Genomic DNA, 16705 nt, shown 5'->3' on the forward strand with positions numbered 1-16705 from the left:
AGGGCTGGCAGTAAGGGGAGGCTCGGGCTACGGGCAGTATAGGGCACTCTCCGTGGGCGTCAATGCCAACTTTTCTGAAAATCCTTCTCTCTCCAGATAAATGATGTTCGCGGAAAGCCGGTGTCGCCACAGGGTGGTTCCTTAGCACTTTCCTTATGCCTCCACACTGCACTTGCGAGAACGCGTCTACCTTCGTGAAACGCCTTGTTAGGGGAGCTTGCATTCTAGCCGGGCTTGTTTCTCGGAGTTCGGTATTTGGCACCTTCCTGAAGCTTTCCCACGCAGCTCTGAAATTGCCTGTGGCTTCCAGAAAGATGTTAGCTGTGAGACTGTTTCTCTAAAGGGCTGTGTCTTGGGCTTAAGTACAGGCCACTTTCCTTAGGCTTCCACAGATACCTTGGGAAACTCCTCTAACTTCCTGGAACAAGATGTGAGGTGACGGATCCAGTCGACAGAGCCTTGATTCTCGGAGTAAAGTGTACGGCACTTTCATTATGCTTCCACAGCCACTTTTGGAAATGGTTCTCTTTCCAGGATAGAAGATGTTAGTGGAAAGCTGCCGTATCCACAGACTTGCTTTGGCCAGTTAAGTACATGGCACTTTCCTTATTCATTCACACACACACGGTTGAACATGCTTCTCTCCCTTCAGGAAAGAAGTTGTTCGTTGAAAGACGCTTTCTCGCCGTTGTTTGTTTTTTTTTTCCTGAGAGTTACGTGTATGCACTTTTTCCTTAGGCTTCCGCACACAGCCTTGAAAAACCTTGTGTAAGCTGTGAGTTGAAAGATGCGTTCTTTCCACGCAGGCCTCTTTCTAAGAGCGAAGCATATCCCATTTTTCCTTGGGCTTCCACACACAATTTTGAAAAACGTCAGGAAAGCCGTGAGTTGAAGGATGGATTTGCTACAGTGGATTTTCATAGGGGTAAGTATATAGGGCACTTTCCTTAGGCTTCCACACACACATTTGAAATGGCTTCTATCCTCGTGAAACAAGACGGGAGCTGAAAGGTGCCTTCTGCACAGACTTGCTTTTCACAGTTAAGCATATGGTACTTTCCCCAGGCTTCCACACGTGCATTAGGTATCCCTTCCTTAAGCAAGAAACAATACGTGAGTGGAGAGATACATTCTACAGAACCTTGTTTTCAGAGTTAGGTCCATAACCCATGCGTTATGCTTCCACACCCACTTTGGAAACTGCTTGTATAGAGGTCAGGAATGGTGTTCGCTTGAAAGACGGTTTCCTTACGTAATGCTGCTTCTTGGAGTTAAGGATATGGCCCTCTCCTTATGCCTCCACACGTACGTTTGGAAACTCTACTGACCTCATGACCCCATGTGCTAGCTGAAAGATCCTTTTCACACAGACTTATTTCTCAGAGATGAGTCCAGGGCACGGCACTTTCATTACGCTTCCACAGCCACTTTTGGAAATGGTTCTCTTTCCAGGATAGAAGATGTTAGTGGAAAGCTGTCATATCCGCAGACTTGCTTTTGCCAGTTAAGTACATGGCACTTTCCTTATTCATTCACGCACACACGGTTGAACATGCTTCTCTCCCTTCGGGAAAGAAGTTGTTTGTTGAAAGACGCTTTCTCGCCGTTGTTTGTTTTTTTTTTCCTGAGAGTTACGTGTATGCACTTTTTCCTTAGGCTTCCGTACACAGCCTTGAAAAACCTTGTGTAAGCTGTGAGTTGAAAGATGCGTTCTTTCCACGCAGGCCTCTTTCTAAGAGCGAAGCATATCCCATTTTTCCTTGGGCTTCCACAAACACTTTTGAAAAACGTCAGGAAAGCCGTGAGTTGAAGGATGGGTTTGCTACAGTGTATTTTCATAGGGGTAAGTATATAGGGCACTTTCCTTAGGCTTCCACACACACAGTTGAAATGGCTTCTATCCTCGTGAAACAAGACGGGAGCTGAAAGGTGCCTTCTGCACAGACTTGCTTTTCACAGTTAAGCATATGGTACTTTCCCCAGGCTTCCACTCGTGCATTAGGTATCCCTTCCTTAAGCAAGAAACAATACGTGAGTGGAGAGATACATTCTACAGAACCTTGTTTTCAGAGTTAGGTCCATAACCCATGCGTTATGCTTCCACACCCACTTTGGAAACTGCTTGTATAGAGGTCAGGAATGGTGTTCGCTTGAAAGACGGTTTCCCTACGTAATGCTGTTTCTTGGAGTTAAGGATATGGCCCTCTCCTTATGCCTCCACACGTACGTTTGGAAACTCTACTGACCTCATGACCCCATGTGCTAGCTGAAAGATCCTTTTCACACAGACTTATTTCTCAGAGATGAGTCCAGGGCACGGCACTTTCATTAGGCTTCCACAGCCACTTTTGGAAATGGTTCTCTTTCCAGGATAGAAGATGTTAGTGGAAAGCTGTCATATCCGCAGACTTGCTTTTGCCAGTTAAGTACATGGCACTTTCCTTATTCATTCACACACACACGGTTGAACATGCTTCTCTCCCTTCGGGAAAGAAGTTGTTCGTTGAAAGACGCTTTCTCGCCGTTGTTTGTTTTTTTTTTTCCTGAGAGTTACGTGTATGCACTTTTTCCTTAGGCTTCCGCACACAGCCTTGAAAAGCCTTGTGTAAGCTGTGAGTTGAAAGATGCGTTCTTTCCACGCAGGCCTCTTTCCAAGAGCGAAGCATATACCACTTTTCCTTGGGCTTCCACACACACTTTTGAAAAACGTCAGGAGAGCCGTCAGTTAAAGGACGAGTTTGCTACAGTGGATTTTCATAGGGGTAAGTATATAGGGCACTTTCCTTAGGCTTCCACACACACATTTAAAATGGCTTCTATCCTCGTGAACCAAGTCGGGAGCTGAAAGGTGCCTTCTGCACAGACTTGCTTTTCACACTTAAGCATATGGTACTTTCCCCAGGCTTCCACACGTGCATTAGGTATCCCTTCCCTAAGCACGAAACAAGACGTGAGTGGAGAGATGCATTCTACAGAACCTTGTTTTCAGAGTTAGGTCCATAACCCATGCGTTATGCTTCCACAGCCACTTTGGAAACTGCTTGTATAGAGGTCAGGAAAGGTGTTCGCTTGAAAGACGGTTTCCCTACGTAATGCTGTTTCTTGGAGTTAAGGATATGGCCCTCTCCTTATGCCTCCACACGTACATTTGGAAACTCTACTGACCTCATGACCCCATGTGCTAGCTGAAAGATCCTTTTCACACAGACTTGTTTCTCAGAGATGAGTACCGGGCACGGCACGTTCCTTGTGCTTCCACCACGACTATTCAAAATGCTCCTGTCTTCAAGGAGAAGGATGTTAGGTGGCAGACGGTTTTGGAAAAGTGAGGTTGCTTCTTCGAGGGAGGTATACGGCACTTTCCTTACGCTTCCACGCATACGTATGGAAACGCTTCTGGGTTCACGACAGAAGACGTCAGTTGAGAGCTGCCTTGTACCCCGCCACGTTTCTCAGAGTTAGGTCTATGGAACTTTCCCTACGCGTTCACACGCAGTACTCAGATGGCTTATCCCGTTTCTATGGTCAGGAAGGAAGTGGCACGGTCTCCCTCTGTGTTCCTGTCTGATTACAGTCCGGCCTCGGTCAGGTGACCCAGATCCATTTGACCATCCAGGGCTTTGCCTTTGGCTTCTAGTCTTGAAGCCCTCAGGGGCCCCTGCCGCTCTGAAGGCAGGGGGCGCCGTAGTGTCCTGAGGGCTGAGTGGAGGGCTGGCAGTAAGGGGAGGCTCGGGCTACGGGCAGTATAGGGCACTCTCCGTGGGCGTCAATGCCAACTTTTCTGAAAATCCTTCTCTCTCCAGATAAATGATGTTCGCGGAAAGCCGGTGTCGCCACAGGGTGGTTCCTTAGCACTTTCCTTATGCCTCCACACTGCACTTGCGAGAACGCGTCTACCTTCGTGAAACGCCTTGTTAGGGGAGCTTGCATTCTAGCCGGGCTTGTTTCTCGGAGTTCGGTATTTGGCACCTTCCTGAAGCTTTCCCACGCAGCTCTGAAATTGCCTGTGGCTTCCGGAAAGATGTTAGCTGTGAGACTGTTTCTCTAAAGGGCTGTGTCTTGGGCTTAAGTACAGGCCACTTTCCTTAGGCTTCCACAGATACCTTGGGAAACTCCTCTAACTTCCTGGAACAAGATGTGAGGTGACGGATCCAGTTGACAGAGCCTTGATTCTCGGAGTAAAGTGTACGGCACTTTCATTATGCTTCCACAGCCACTTTTGGAAATGGTTCTCTTTCCAGGATAGAAGATGTTAGTGGAAAGCTGCCGTATCCACAGACTTGCTTTGGCCAGTTAAGTACATGGCACTTTCCTTATTCATTCACACACACACGGTTGAACATGCTTCTCTCCCTTCAGGAAAGAAGTTGTTCGTTGAAAGACGCTTTCTCGCCGTTGTTTGTTTTTTTTTTCCTGAGAGTTACGTGTATGCACTTTTTCCTTAGGCTTCCGCACACAGCCTTGAAAAACCTTGTGTAAGCTGTGAGTTGAAAGATGCGTTCTTTCCACGCAGGCCTCTTTCTAAGAGCGAAGCATATCCCATTTTTCCTTGGGCTTCCACACACAATTTTGAAAAACGTCAGGAAAGCCGTGAGTTGAAGGATGGATTTGCTACAGTGGATTTTCATAGGGGTAAGTATATAGGGCACTTTCCTTAGGCTTCCACACACACATTTGAAATGGCTTCTATCCTCGTGAAACAAGACGGGAGCTGAAAGGTGCCTTCTGCACAGACTTGCTTTTCACAGTTAAGCATATGGTACTTTCCCCAGGCTTCCACACGTGCATTAGGTATCCCTTCCTTAAGCAAGAAACAATACGTGAGTGGAGAGATACATTCTACAGAACCTTGTTTTCAGAGTTAGGTCCATAACCCATGCGTTATGCTTCCACACCCACTTTGGAAACTGCTTGTATAGAGGTCAGGAATGGTGTTCGCTTGAAAGACGGTTTCCCTACGTAATGCTGCTTCTTGGAGTTAAGGATATGGCCCTCTCCTTATGCCTCCACACGTACGTTTGGAAACTCTACTGACCTCATGACCCCATGTGCTAGCTGAAAGATCCTTTTCACACAGACTTATTTCTCAGAGATGAGTCCAGGGCACGGCACTTTCATTACGCTTCCACAGCCACTTTTGGAAATGGTTCTCTTTCCAGGATAGAAGATGTTAGTGGAAAGCTGTCATATCCGCAGACTTGCTTTTGCCAGTTAAGTACATGGCACTTTCCTTATTCATTCACGCACACACGGTTGAACATGCTTCTCTCCCTTCGGGAAAGAAGTTGTTTGTTGAAAGACGCTTTCTCGCCGTTGTTTGTTTTTTTTTGTCCTGAGAGTTACGTGTATGCACTTTTTCCTTAGGCTTCCGCACACAGCCTTGAAAAGCCTTGTGTAAGCTGTGAGTTGAAAGATGCGTTCTTTCCACGCAGACCTCTTTCTAAGAGCGAAGCATATACCACTTTTCCTTGGGCTTCCATACACACTTTTGAAAAACGTCAGGAAAGCCGTCAGTTAAAGGACGAGTTTGCTACAGTGGATTTTCATAGGGGTAAGTATATAGGGCACTTTCCTTAGGCTTCCACACACACATTTAAAATGGCTTCTATCCTCGTGAACCAAGTCGGGAGCTGAAAGGTGCCTTCTGCACAGACTTGCTTTTCACACTTAAGCATATGGTACTTTCCCCAGGCTTCCACACGTGCATTAGGTATCCCTTCCCTAAGCACGAAACAAGACGTGAGTGGAGAGATGCATTCTACAGAACCTTGTTTTCAGAGTTAGGTCCATAACCCATGCGTTATGCTTCCACAGCCACTTTGGAAACTGCTTGTATAGAGGTCAGGAAAGGTGTTCGCTTGAAAGACGGTTTCCCTACGTAATGCTGTTTCTTGGAGTTAAGGATATGGCCCTCTCCTTATGCCTCCACACGTACATTTGGAAACTCTACTGACCTCATGACCCCATGTGCTAGCTGAAAGATCCTTTTCACACAGACTTGTTTCTCAGAGATGAGTACCGGGCACGGCACGTTCCTTGTGCTTCCACCACGACTATTCAAAATGCTCCTGTCTTCAAGGAGAAGGATGTTAGGTGGCAGACGGTTTTGGAAAAGTGAGGTTGCTTCTTCGAGGGAGGTATACGGCACTTTCCTTACGCTTCCACGCATACGTATGGAAACGCTTCTGGGTTCACGACAGAAGACGTCAGTTGAGAGCTGCCTTGTACCCCGCCACGTTTCTCAGAGTTAGGTCTATGGAACTTTCCCTACGCGTTCACACGCAGTACTCAGATGGCTTATCCCGTTTCTATGGTCAGGAAAGAAGTGGCACGGTCTCCCTCTGTGTTCCTGTCTGATTACAGTCCGGCCTCGGTCAGGTGACCCAGATCCATTTGACCATCCAGGGCTTTGCCTTTGGCTTCTAGTCTTGAAGCCCTCAGGGGCCCCTGCCGCTCTGAAGGCAGGGGCGCCGTAGTGTCCTGAGGGCTGAGTGGAGGGCTGGCAGTAAGGGGAAGCTCGGGCTACGGGCAGTATAGGGCACTCTCCGTGGGCGTCAATGCCAACTTTTCTGAAAATCCTTCTCTCTCCAGATAAATGATGTTCGCGGAAAGCCGGTGTCGCCACAGGGTGGTTCCTTAGCACTTTCCTTATGCCTCCACACTGCACTTGCGAGAACGCGTCTACCTTCGTGAAACGCCTTGTTAGGGGAGCTTGCATTCTAGCCGGGCTTGTTTCTCGGAGTTCGGTATTTGGCACCTTCCTGAAGCTTTCACACGCAGCTCTGAAATTGCCTGTGGCTTCCGGAAAGATGTTAGCTGTGAGACTGTTTCTCTAAAGGGCTGTGTCTTGGGCTTAAGTACAGGCCACTTTCCTTAGGCTTCCACAGATACCTTGGGAAACTCCTCTAACTTCCTGGAACAAGATGTGAGGTGACGGATCCAGTCGACAGAGCCTTGATTCTCGGAGTAAAGTGTACGGCACTTTCATTATGCTTCCACAGCCACTTTTGGAAATGGTTCTCTTTCCAGGATAGAAGATGTTAGTGGAAAGCTGCCGTATCCACAGACTTGCTTTGGCCAGTTAAGTACATGGCACTTTCCTTATTCATTCACACACACACGGTTGAACATGCTTCTCTCCCTTCAGGAAAGAAGTTGTTCGTTGAAAGACGCTTTCTCGCCGTTGTTTGTTTTTTTTTTCCTGAGAGTTACGTGTATGCACTTTTTCCTTAGGCTTCCGCACACAGCCTTGAAAAACCTTGTGTAAGCTGTGAGTTGAAAGATGCGTTCTTTCCACGCAGGCCTCTTTCTAAGAGCGAAGCATATCCCATTTTTCCTTGGGCTTCCACACACAATTTTGAAAAACGTCAGGAAAGCCGTGAGTTGAAGGATGGATTTGCTACAGTGGATTTTCATAGGGGTAAGTATATAGGGCACTTTCCTTAGGCTTCCACACACACATTTGAAATGGCTCCTATCCTCGTGAAACAAGACGGGAGCTGAAAGGTGCCTTCTGCACAGACTTGCTTTTCACAGTTAAGCATATGGTACTTTCCCCAGGCTTCCACACGTGCATTAGGTATCCCTTCCTTAAGCAAGAAACAATACGTGAGTGGAGAGATACATTCTACAGAACCTTGTTTTCAGAGTTAGGTCCATAACCCATGCGTTATGCTTCCACACCCACTTTGGAAACTGCTTGTATAGAGGTCAGGAATGGTGTTCGCTTGAAAGACGGTTTCCTTACGTAATGCTGCTTCTTGGAGTTAAGGATATGGCCCTCTCCTTATGCCTCCACACGTACGTTTGGAAACTCTACTGACCTCATGACCCCATGTGCTAGCTGAAAGATCCTTTTCACACAGACTTATTTCTCAGAGATGAGTCCAGGGCACGGCACTTTCATTACGCTTCCACAGCCACTTTTGGAAATGGTTCTCTTTCCAGGATAGAAGATGTTAGTGGAAAGCTGTCATATCCGCAGACTTGCTTTTGCCAGTTAAGTACATGGCACTTTCCTTATTCATCCACGCACACACGGTTGAACATGCTTCTCTCCCTTCGGGAAAGAAGTTGTTTGTTGAAAGACGCTTTCTCGCCGTTGTTTGTTTTTTTTTTCCTGAGAGTTACGTGTATGCACTTTTTCCTTAGGCTTCCGTACACAGCCTTGAAAAACCTTGTGTAAGCTGTGAGTTGAAAGATGCGTTCTTTCCACGCAGGCCTCTTTCTAAGAGCGAAGCATATCCCATTTTTCCTTGGGCTTCCACAAACACTTTTGAAAAACGTCAGGAAAGCCGTGAGTTGAAGGATGGGTTTGCTACAGTGGATTTTCATAGGAGTAAGTATATAGGGCACTTTCCTTAGGCTTCCACACACACAGTTGAAATGGCTTCTATCCTCGTGAAACAAGACGGGAGCTGAAAGGTGCCTTCTGCACAGACTTGCTTTTCACAGTTAAGCATATGGTACTTTCCCCAGGCTTCCACTCGTGCATTAGGTATCCCTTCCTTAAGCAAGAAACAATACGTGAGTGGAGAGATACATTCTACAGAACCTTGTTTTCAGAGTTAGGTCCATAACCCATGCGTTATGCTTCCACACCCACTTTGGAAACTGCTTGTATAGAGGTCAGGAATGGTGTTCGCTTGAAAGACGGTTTCCCTACGTAATGCTGTTTCTTGGAGTTAAGGATATGGCCCTCTCCTTATGCCTCCACACGTACGTTTGGAAACTCTACTGACCTCATGACCCCATGTGCTAGCTGAAAGATCCTTTTCACACAGACTTATTTCTCAGAGATGAGTCCAGGGCACGGCACTTTCATTAGGCTTCCACAGCCACTTTTGGAAATGGTTCTCTTTCCAGGATAGAAGATGTTAGTGGAAAGCTGTCATATCCGCAGACTTGCTTTTGCCAGTTAAGTACATGGCACTTTCCTTATTCATTCACACACACACGGTTGAACATGCTTCTCTCCCTTCGGGAAAGAAGTTGTTCGTTGAAAGACGCTTTCTCGCCGTTGTTTGTTTTTTTTTTTCCTGAGAGTTACGTGTATGCACTTTTTCCTTAGGCTTCCGCACACAGCCTTGAAAAGCCTTGTGTAAGCTGTGAGTTGAAAGATGCGTTCTTTCCACGCAGGCCTCTTTCCAAGAGCGAAGCATATACCACTTTTCCTTGGGCTTCCACACACACTTTTGAAAAACGTCAGGAAAGCCGTCAGTTAAAGGACGAGTTTGCTACAGTGGATTTTCATAGGGGTAAGTATATAGGGCACTTTCCTTAGGCTTCCACACACACATTTAAAATGGCTTCTATCCTCGTGAACCAAGTCGGGAGCTGAAAGGTGCCTTCTGCACAGACTTGCTTTTCACACTTAAGCATATGGTACTTTCCCCAGGCTTCCACACGTGCATTAGGTATCCCTTCCCTAAGCACGAAACAAGACGTGAGTGGAGAGATGCATTCTACAGAACCTTGTTTTCAGAGTTAGGTCCATAACCCATGCGTTATGCTTCCACAGCCACTTTGGAAACTGCTTGTATAGAGGTCAGGAAAGGTGTTCGCTTGAAAGACGGTTTCCCTACGTAATGCTGTTTCTTGGAGTTAAGGATATGGCCCTCTCCTTATGCCTCCACACGTACATTTGGAAAGTCTACTGACCTCATGACCCCATGTGCTAGCTGAAAGATCCTTTTCACACAGACTTGTTTCTCAGAGATGAGTACCGGGCACGGCACGTTCCTTGTGCTTCCACCACGACTATTCAAAATGCTCCTGTCTTCAAGGAGAAGGATGTTAGGTGGCAGACGGTTTTGGAAAAGTGAGGTTGCTTCTTCGAGGGAGGTATACGGCACTTTCCTTACGCTTCCACGCATACGTATGGAAACGCTTCTGGGTTCACGACAGAAGACGTCAGTTGAGAGCTGCCTTGTACCCCGCCACGTTTCTCAGAGTTAGGTCTATGGAACTTTCCCTACGCGTTCACACGCAGTACTCAGATGGCTTATCCCGTTTCTATGGTCAGGAAGGAAGTGGCACGGTCTCCCTCTGTGTTCCTGTCTGATTACAGTCCGGCCTCGGTCAGGTGACCCAGATCCATTTGACCATCCAGGGCTTTGCCTTTGGCTTCTAGTCTTGAAGCCCTCAGGGGCCCCTGCCGCTCTGAAGGCAGGGGGCGCCGTAGTGTCCTGAGGGCTGAGTGGAGGGCTGGCAGTAAGGGGAGGCTCGGGCTACGGGCAGTATAGGGCACTCTCCGTGGGCGTCAATGCCAACTTTTCTGAAAATCCTTCTCTCTCCAGATAAATGATGTTCGCGGAAAGCCGGTGTCGCCACAGGGTGGTTCCTTAGCACTTTCCTTATGCCTCCACACTGCACTTGCGAGAACGCGTCTACCTTCGTGAAACGCCTTGTTAGGGGAGCTTGCATTCTAGCCGGGCTTGTTTCTCGGAGTTCGGTATTTGGCACCTTCCTGAAGCTTTCCCACGCAGCTCTGAAATTGCCTGTGGCTTCCGGAAAGATGTTAGCTGTGAGACTGTTTCTCTAAAGGGCTGTGTCTTGGGCTTAAGTACAGGCCACTTTCCTTAGGCTTCCACAGATACCTTGGGAAACTCCTCTAACTTCCTGGAACAAGATGTGAGGTGACGGATCCAGTCGACAGAGCCTTGATTCTCGGAGTAAAGTGTACGGCACTTTCATTATGCTTCCACAGCCACTTTTGGAAATGGTTCTCTTTCCAGGATAGAAGATGTTAGTGGAAAGCTGCCGTATCCACAGACTTGCTTTGGCCAGTTAAGTACATGGCACTTTCCTTATTCATTCACACACACACGGTTGAACATGCTTCTCTCCCTTCAGGAAAGAAGTTGTTCGTTGAAAGACGCTTTCTCGCCGTTGTTTGTTTTTTTTTTCCTGAGAGTTACGTGTATGCACTTTTTCCTTAGGCTTCCGCACACAGCCTTGAAAAACCTTGTGTAAGCTGTGAGTTGAAAGATGCGTTCTTTCCACGCAGGCCTCTTTCTAAGAGCGAAGCATATCCCATTTTTCCTTGGGCTTCCACACACAATTTTGAAAAACGTCAGGAAAGCCGTGAGTTGAAGGATGGATTTGCTACAGTGGATTTTCATAGGGGTAAGTATATAGGGCACTTTCCTTAGGCTTCCACACACACATTTGAAATGGCTCCTATCCTCGTGAAACAAGACGGGAGCTGAAAGGTGCCTTCTGCACAGACTTGCTTTTCACAGTTAAGCATATGGTACTTTCCCCAGGCTTCCACACGTGCATTAGGTATCCCTTCCTTAAGCAAGAAACAATACGTGAGTGGAGAGATACATTCTACAGAACCTTCTTTTCAGAGTTAGGTCCATAACCCATGCGTTATGCTTCCACACCCACTTTGGAAACTGCTTGTATAGAGGTCAGGAATGGTGTTCGCTTGAAAGACGGTTTCCCTACGTAATGCTGTTTCTTGGAGTTAAGGATATGGCCCTCTCCTTATGCCTCCACACGTACGTTTGGAAACTCTACTGACCTCATGACCCCATGTGCTAGCTGAAAGATCCTTTTCACACAGACTTATTTCTCAGAGATGAGTCCAGGGCACGGCACTTTCATTTCGCTTCCACAGCCACTTTTGGAAATGGTTCTCTTTCCAGGATAGAAGATGTTAGTGGAAAGCTGTCATATCCGCAGACTTGCTTTTGCCAGTTAAGTACATGGCACTTTCCTTATTCATTCACACACACACGGTTGAATATGCTTCTCTCCCTTCGGGAAAGAAGTTGTTTGTTGAAAGACGCTTTCTCGCCGTTGTTTGTTTTTTTTTGTCCTGAGAGTTACGTGTATGCACTTTTTCCTTAGGCTTCCGCACACAGCCTTGAAAAGCCTTGTGTAAGCTGTGAGTTGAAAGATGCGTTCTTTCCACGCAGACCTCTTTCTAAGAGCGAAGCATATACCACTTTTCCTTGGGCTTCCACACACACTTTTGAAAAACGTCAGGAAAGCCGTCAGTGAAAGGACGAGTTTGCTACAGTGGATTTTCATAGGGGTAAGTATATAGGGCACTTTCCTTAGGCTTCCACACACACATTTAAAATGGCTTCTATCCTCGTGAACCAAGTCGGGAGCTGAAAGGTGCCTTCTGCACAGACTTGCTTTTCACACTTAAGCATATGGTACTTTCCCCAGGCTTCCACACGTGCATTAGGTATCCCTTCCCTAAGCACGAAACAAGACGTGAGTGGAGAGATGCATTCTACAGAACCTTGTTTTCAGAGTTAGGTCCATAACCCATGCGTTATGCTTCCACAGCCACTTTGGAAACTGCTTGTATAGAGGTCAGGAAAGGTGTTCGCTTGAAAGACGGTTTCCCTACGTAATGCTGTTTCTTGGAGTTAAGGATATGGCCCTCTCCTTATGCCTCCACACGTACATTTGGAAACTCTACTGACCTCATGACCCCATGTGCTAGCTGAAAGATCCTTTTCACACAGACTTGTTTCTCAGAGATGAGTACCGGGCACGGCACGTTCCTTGTGCTTCCACCACGACTATTCAAAATGCTCCTGTCTTCAAGGAGAAGGATGTTAGGTGGCAGACGGTTTTGGAAAAGTGAGGTTGCTTCTTCGAGGGAGGTATACGGCACTTTCCTTACGCTTCCACGCATACGTATGGAAACGCTTCTGGGTTCACGACAGAAGACGTCAGTTGAGAGCTGCCTTGTACCCCGCCACGTTTCTCAGAGTTAGGTCTATGGAACTTTCCCTACGCGTTCACACGCAGTACTCAGATGGCTTATCCCGTTTCTATGGTCAGGAAAGAAGTGGCACGGTCTCCCTCTGTGTTCCTGTCTGATTACAGTCCGGCCTCGGTCAGGTGACCCAGATCCATTTGACCATCCAGGGCTTTGCCTTTGGCTTCTAGTCTTGAAGCCCTCAGGGGCCCCTGCCGCTCTGAAGGCAGGGGGCGCCGTAGTGTCCTGAGGGCTGAGTGGAGGGCTGGCAGTAAGGGGAGGCTCGGGCTACGGGCAGTATAGGGCACTCTCCGTGGGCGTCAATGCCAACTTTTCTGAAAATCCTTCTCTCTCCAGATAAATGATGTTCGCGGAAAGCCGGTGTCGCCACAGGGTGGTTCCTTAGCACTTTCCTTATGCCTCCACACTGCACTTGCGAGAACGCGTCTACCTTCGTGAAACGCCTTGTTAAGGGAGCTTGCATTCTAGCCGGGCTTGTTTCTCGGAGTTCGGTATTTGGCACCTTCCTGAAGCTTTCACACGCAGCTCTGAAATTGCCTGTGGCTTCCGGAAAGATGTTAGCTGTGAGACTGTTTCTCTAAAGGGCTGTGTCTTGGGCTTAAGTACAGGCCACTTTCCTTAGGCTTCCACAGATACCTTGGGAAACTCCTCTAACTTCCTGGAACAAGATGTGAGGTGACGGATCCAGTCGACAGAGCCTTGATTCTCGGAGTAAAGTGTACGGCACTTTCATTATGCTTCCACAGCCACTTTTGGAAATGGTTCTCTTTCCAGGATAGAAGATGTTAGTGGAAAGCTGCCGTATCCACAGACTTGCTTTGGCCAGTTAAGTACATGGCACTTTCCTTATTCATTCACACACACACGGTTGAACATGCTTCTCTCCCTTCAGGAAAGAAGTTGTTCGTTGAAAGACGCTTTCTCGCCGTTGTTTGTTTGTTTTTTCCTGAGAGTTACGTGTATGCACTTTTTCCTTAGGCTTCCCCACACAGCCTTGAAAAACCTTGTGTAAGCTGTGAGTTGAAAGATGCGTTCTTTCCACGCAGGCCTCTTTCTAAGAGCGAAGCATATCCCATTTTTCCTTGGGCTTCCACACACACTTTTGAAAAACGTCAGGAAAGCCGTGAGTTGAAGGATGGGTTTGCTACAGTGGATTTTCATAGGGGTAAGTATATAGGGCACTTTCCTTAGGCTTCCACACACACATTTGAAATGGCTTCTATCCTCGTGAAACAAGACGAGAGCTGAAAGGTGCCTTCTGCACAGACTTGCTTTTCACACTTAAGCATATGGTACTTTCCCCAGGCTTCCACACGTGCATTAGGTATCCCTTCCTTAAGCAAGAAACAATACGTGAGTGGAGAGATACATTCTACAGAACCTTGTTTTCAGAGTTAGGTCCATAACCCATGCGTTATGCTTCCACACCCACTTTGGAAACTGCTTGTATAGAGGTCAGGAATGGTGTTCGCTTGAAAGACGGTTTCCCTACGTAATGCTGCTTCTTGGAGTTAAGGATATGGCCCTGTCCTTATGCCTCCACACGTACGTTTGGAAACTCTACTGACCTCATGACCCCATGTGCTAGCTGAAAGATCCTTTTCACACAGACTTATTTCTCAGAGATGAGTCCAGGGCACGGCACTTTCATTAGGCTTCCACAGCCACTTTTGGAAATGGTTCTCTTTCCAGGATAGAAGATGTTAGTGGAAAGCTGTCATATCCGCAGATTTGCTTTTGCCAGTTAAGTACATGGCACTTTCCTTATTCATTCACACACACACGGTTGAACATGCTTCTCTCCCTTCGGGAAAGAAGTTGTTTGTTGAAAGATGCTTTCTCGCCGTTGTTTGTTTTTTTTTGTCCTGAGAGTTACGTGTATGCACTTTTTCCTTAGGCTTCCGCACACAGCCTTGAAAAGCCTTGTGTAAGCTGTGAGTTGAAAGATGCGTTCTTTCCACGCAGACCTCTTTCTAAGAGCGAAGCATATACCACTTTTCCTTGGGCTTCCACACACACTTTTGAAAAACGTCAGGAAAGCCGTCAGTTAAAGGACGAGTTTGGTACAGTGGATTTTCATAGGGGTAAGTATATAGGGCACTTTCCTTAGGCTTCCACACACACATTTAAAATGGCTTCTATCCTCGTGAACCAAGTCGGGAGCTGAAAGGTGCCTTCTGCACAGACTTGCTTTTCACACTTAAGCATATGGTACTTTCCCCAGGCTTCCACACGTGCATTAGGTATCCCTTCCCTAAGCACGAAACAAGACGTGAGTGGAGAGATGCATTCTACAGAACCTTGTTTTCAGAGTTAGGTCCATAACCCATGCGTTATGCTTCCACAGCCACTTTGGAAACTGCTTGTATAGAGGTCAGGAAAGGTGTTCGCTTGAAAGACGGTTTCCCTACGTAGTGCTGTTTCTTGGAGTTAAGGATATGGCCCTCTCCTTATGCCTCCACACGTACATTTGGAAACTCTACTGACCTCATGACCCCATGTGCTAGCTGAAAGATCCTTTTCACACAGACTTGTTTCTCAGAGATGAGTACCGGGCACGGCACGTTCCTTGTGCTTCCACCACGACTATTCAAAATGCTCCTGTCTTCAAGGAGAAGGATGTTAGGTGGCAGACGGTTTTGGAAAAGTGAGGTTGCTTCTTCGAGGGAGGTATACGGCACTTTCCTTACGCTTCCACGCATACGTATGGAAACGCTTCTGGGTTCACGACAGAAGACGTCAGTTGAGAGCTGCCACGTTTCTCAGAGTTAGGTCTATGGAACTTTCCCTACGCTTTCACACGCAGTACTCAGATGGCTTATCCCGTTTCTATGGTCAGGAAGGAAGTGGCACGGTCTCCCTCTGTGTTCCTGTCTGATTACAGTCCGGCCTCGGTCAGGTGACCCAAATCCATTTGACCATCCAGGGCTTTGCCTTTGGCTTCTAGTCTTGAAGCCCTCAGGGGCCCCTGCCGCTCTGAAGGCAGGGGGCGCCGTAGTGTCCTGAGGGCTGAGTGGAGGGCTGGCAGTAAGGGGAGGCTCGGGCTACGGGCAGTATAGGGCACTCTCCGTGGGCGTCAATGCCAACTTTTCTGAAAATCCTTCTCTCTCCAGATAAATGATGTTCGCTGAAAGCCGGTGTCGCCACAGGGTGGTTCCTTAGCACTTTCCTTATGCCTCCACACTGCACTTGCGAGAACGCGTCTACCTTCGTGAAACGCCTTGTTAGGGGAGCTTGCATTCTAGCCGGGCTTGTTTCTCGGAGTTCGGTATTTGGCACCTTCCTGAAGCTTTCCCACGCAGCTCTGAAATTGCCTGTGGCTTCCGGAAAGATGTTAGCTGTGAGACTGTTTCTCTAAAGGGCTGTGTCTTGGGCTTAAGTACAGGCCACTTTCCTTAGGCTTCCACAGATACCTTGGGAAACTCCTCTAACTTCCTGGAACAAGATGTGAGGTGACGGATCCAGTCGACAGAGCCTTGATTCTCGGAGTAAAGTGTACGGCACTTTCATTATGCTTCCACAGCCACTTTTGGAAATGGTTCTCTTTCCAGGATAGAAGATGTTAGTGGAAAGCTGCCGTATCCACAGACTTGCTTTGGCCAGTTAAGTACATGGCACTTTCCTTATTCATTCACACACACACGGTTGAACATGCTTCTCTCCCTTCAGGAAAGAAGTTGTTCGTTGAAAGACGCTTTCTCGCCGTTGTTTGTTTTTTTTTTCCTGAGAGTTACGTGTATGCACTTTTTCCTTAGGCTTCCCCACACAGCCTTGAAAAACCTTGTGTAAGCTGTGAGTTGAAAGATGCGTTCTTTCCACGCAGGCCTCTTTCTAAGAGCGAAGCATATCCCATTTTTCCTTGGGCTTCCACACACACTTTTGAAAAACGTCAGGAAAGCCGTGAGTTGAAGGATGGGTTTGCTACAGTGGATTTTCATAGGGGTAAGTATATAG

This window comes from Halichoerus grypus, chromosome 6 (genome assembly GCF_964656455.1).
Source record: "Halichoerus grypus chromosome 6, mHalGry1.hap1.1, whole genome shotgun sequence".
In the NCBI taxonomy this organism is placed as follows: Eukaryota; Metazoa; Chordata; class Mammalia; order Carnivora; family Phocidae; genus Halichoerus; species Halichoerus grypus.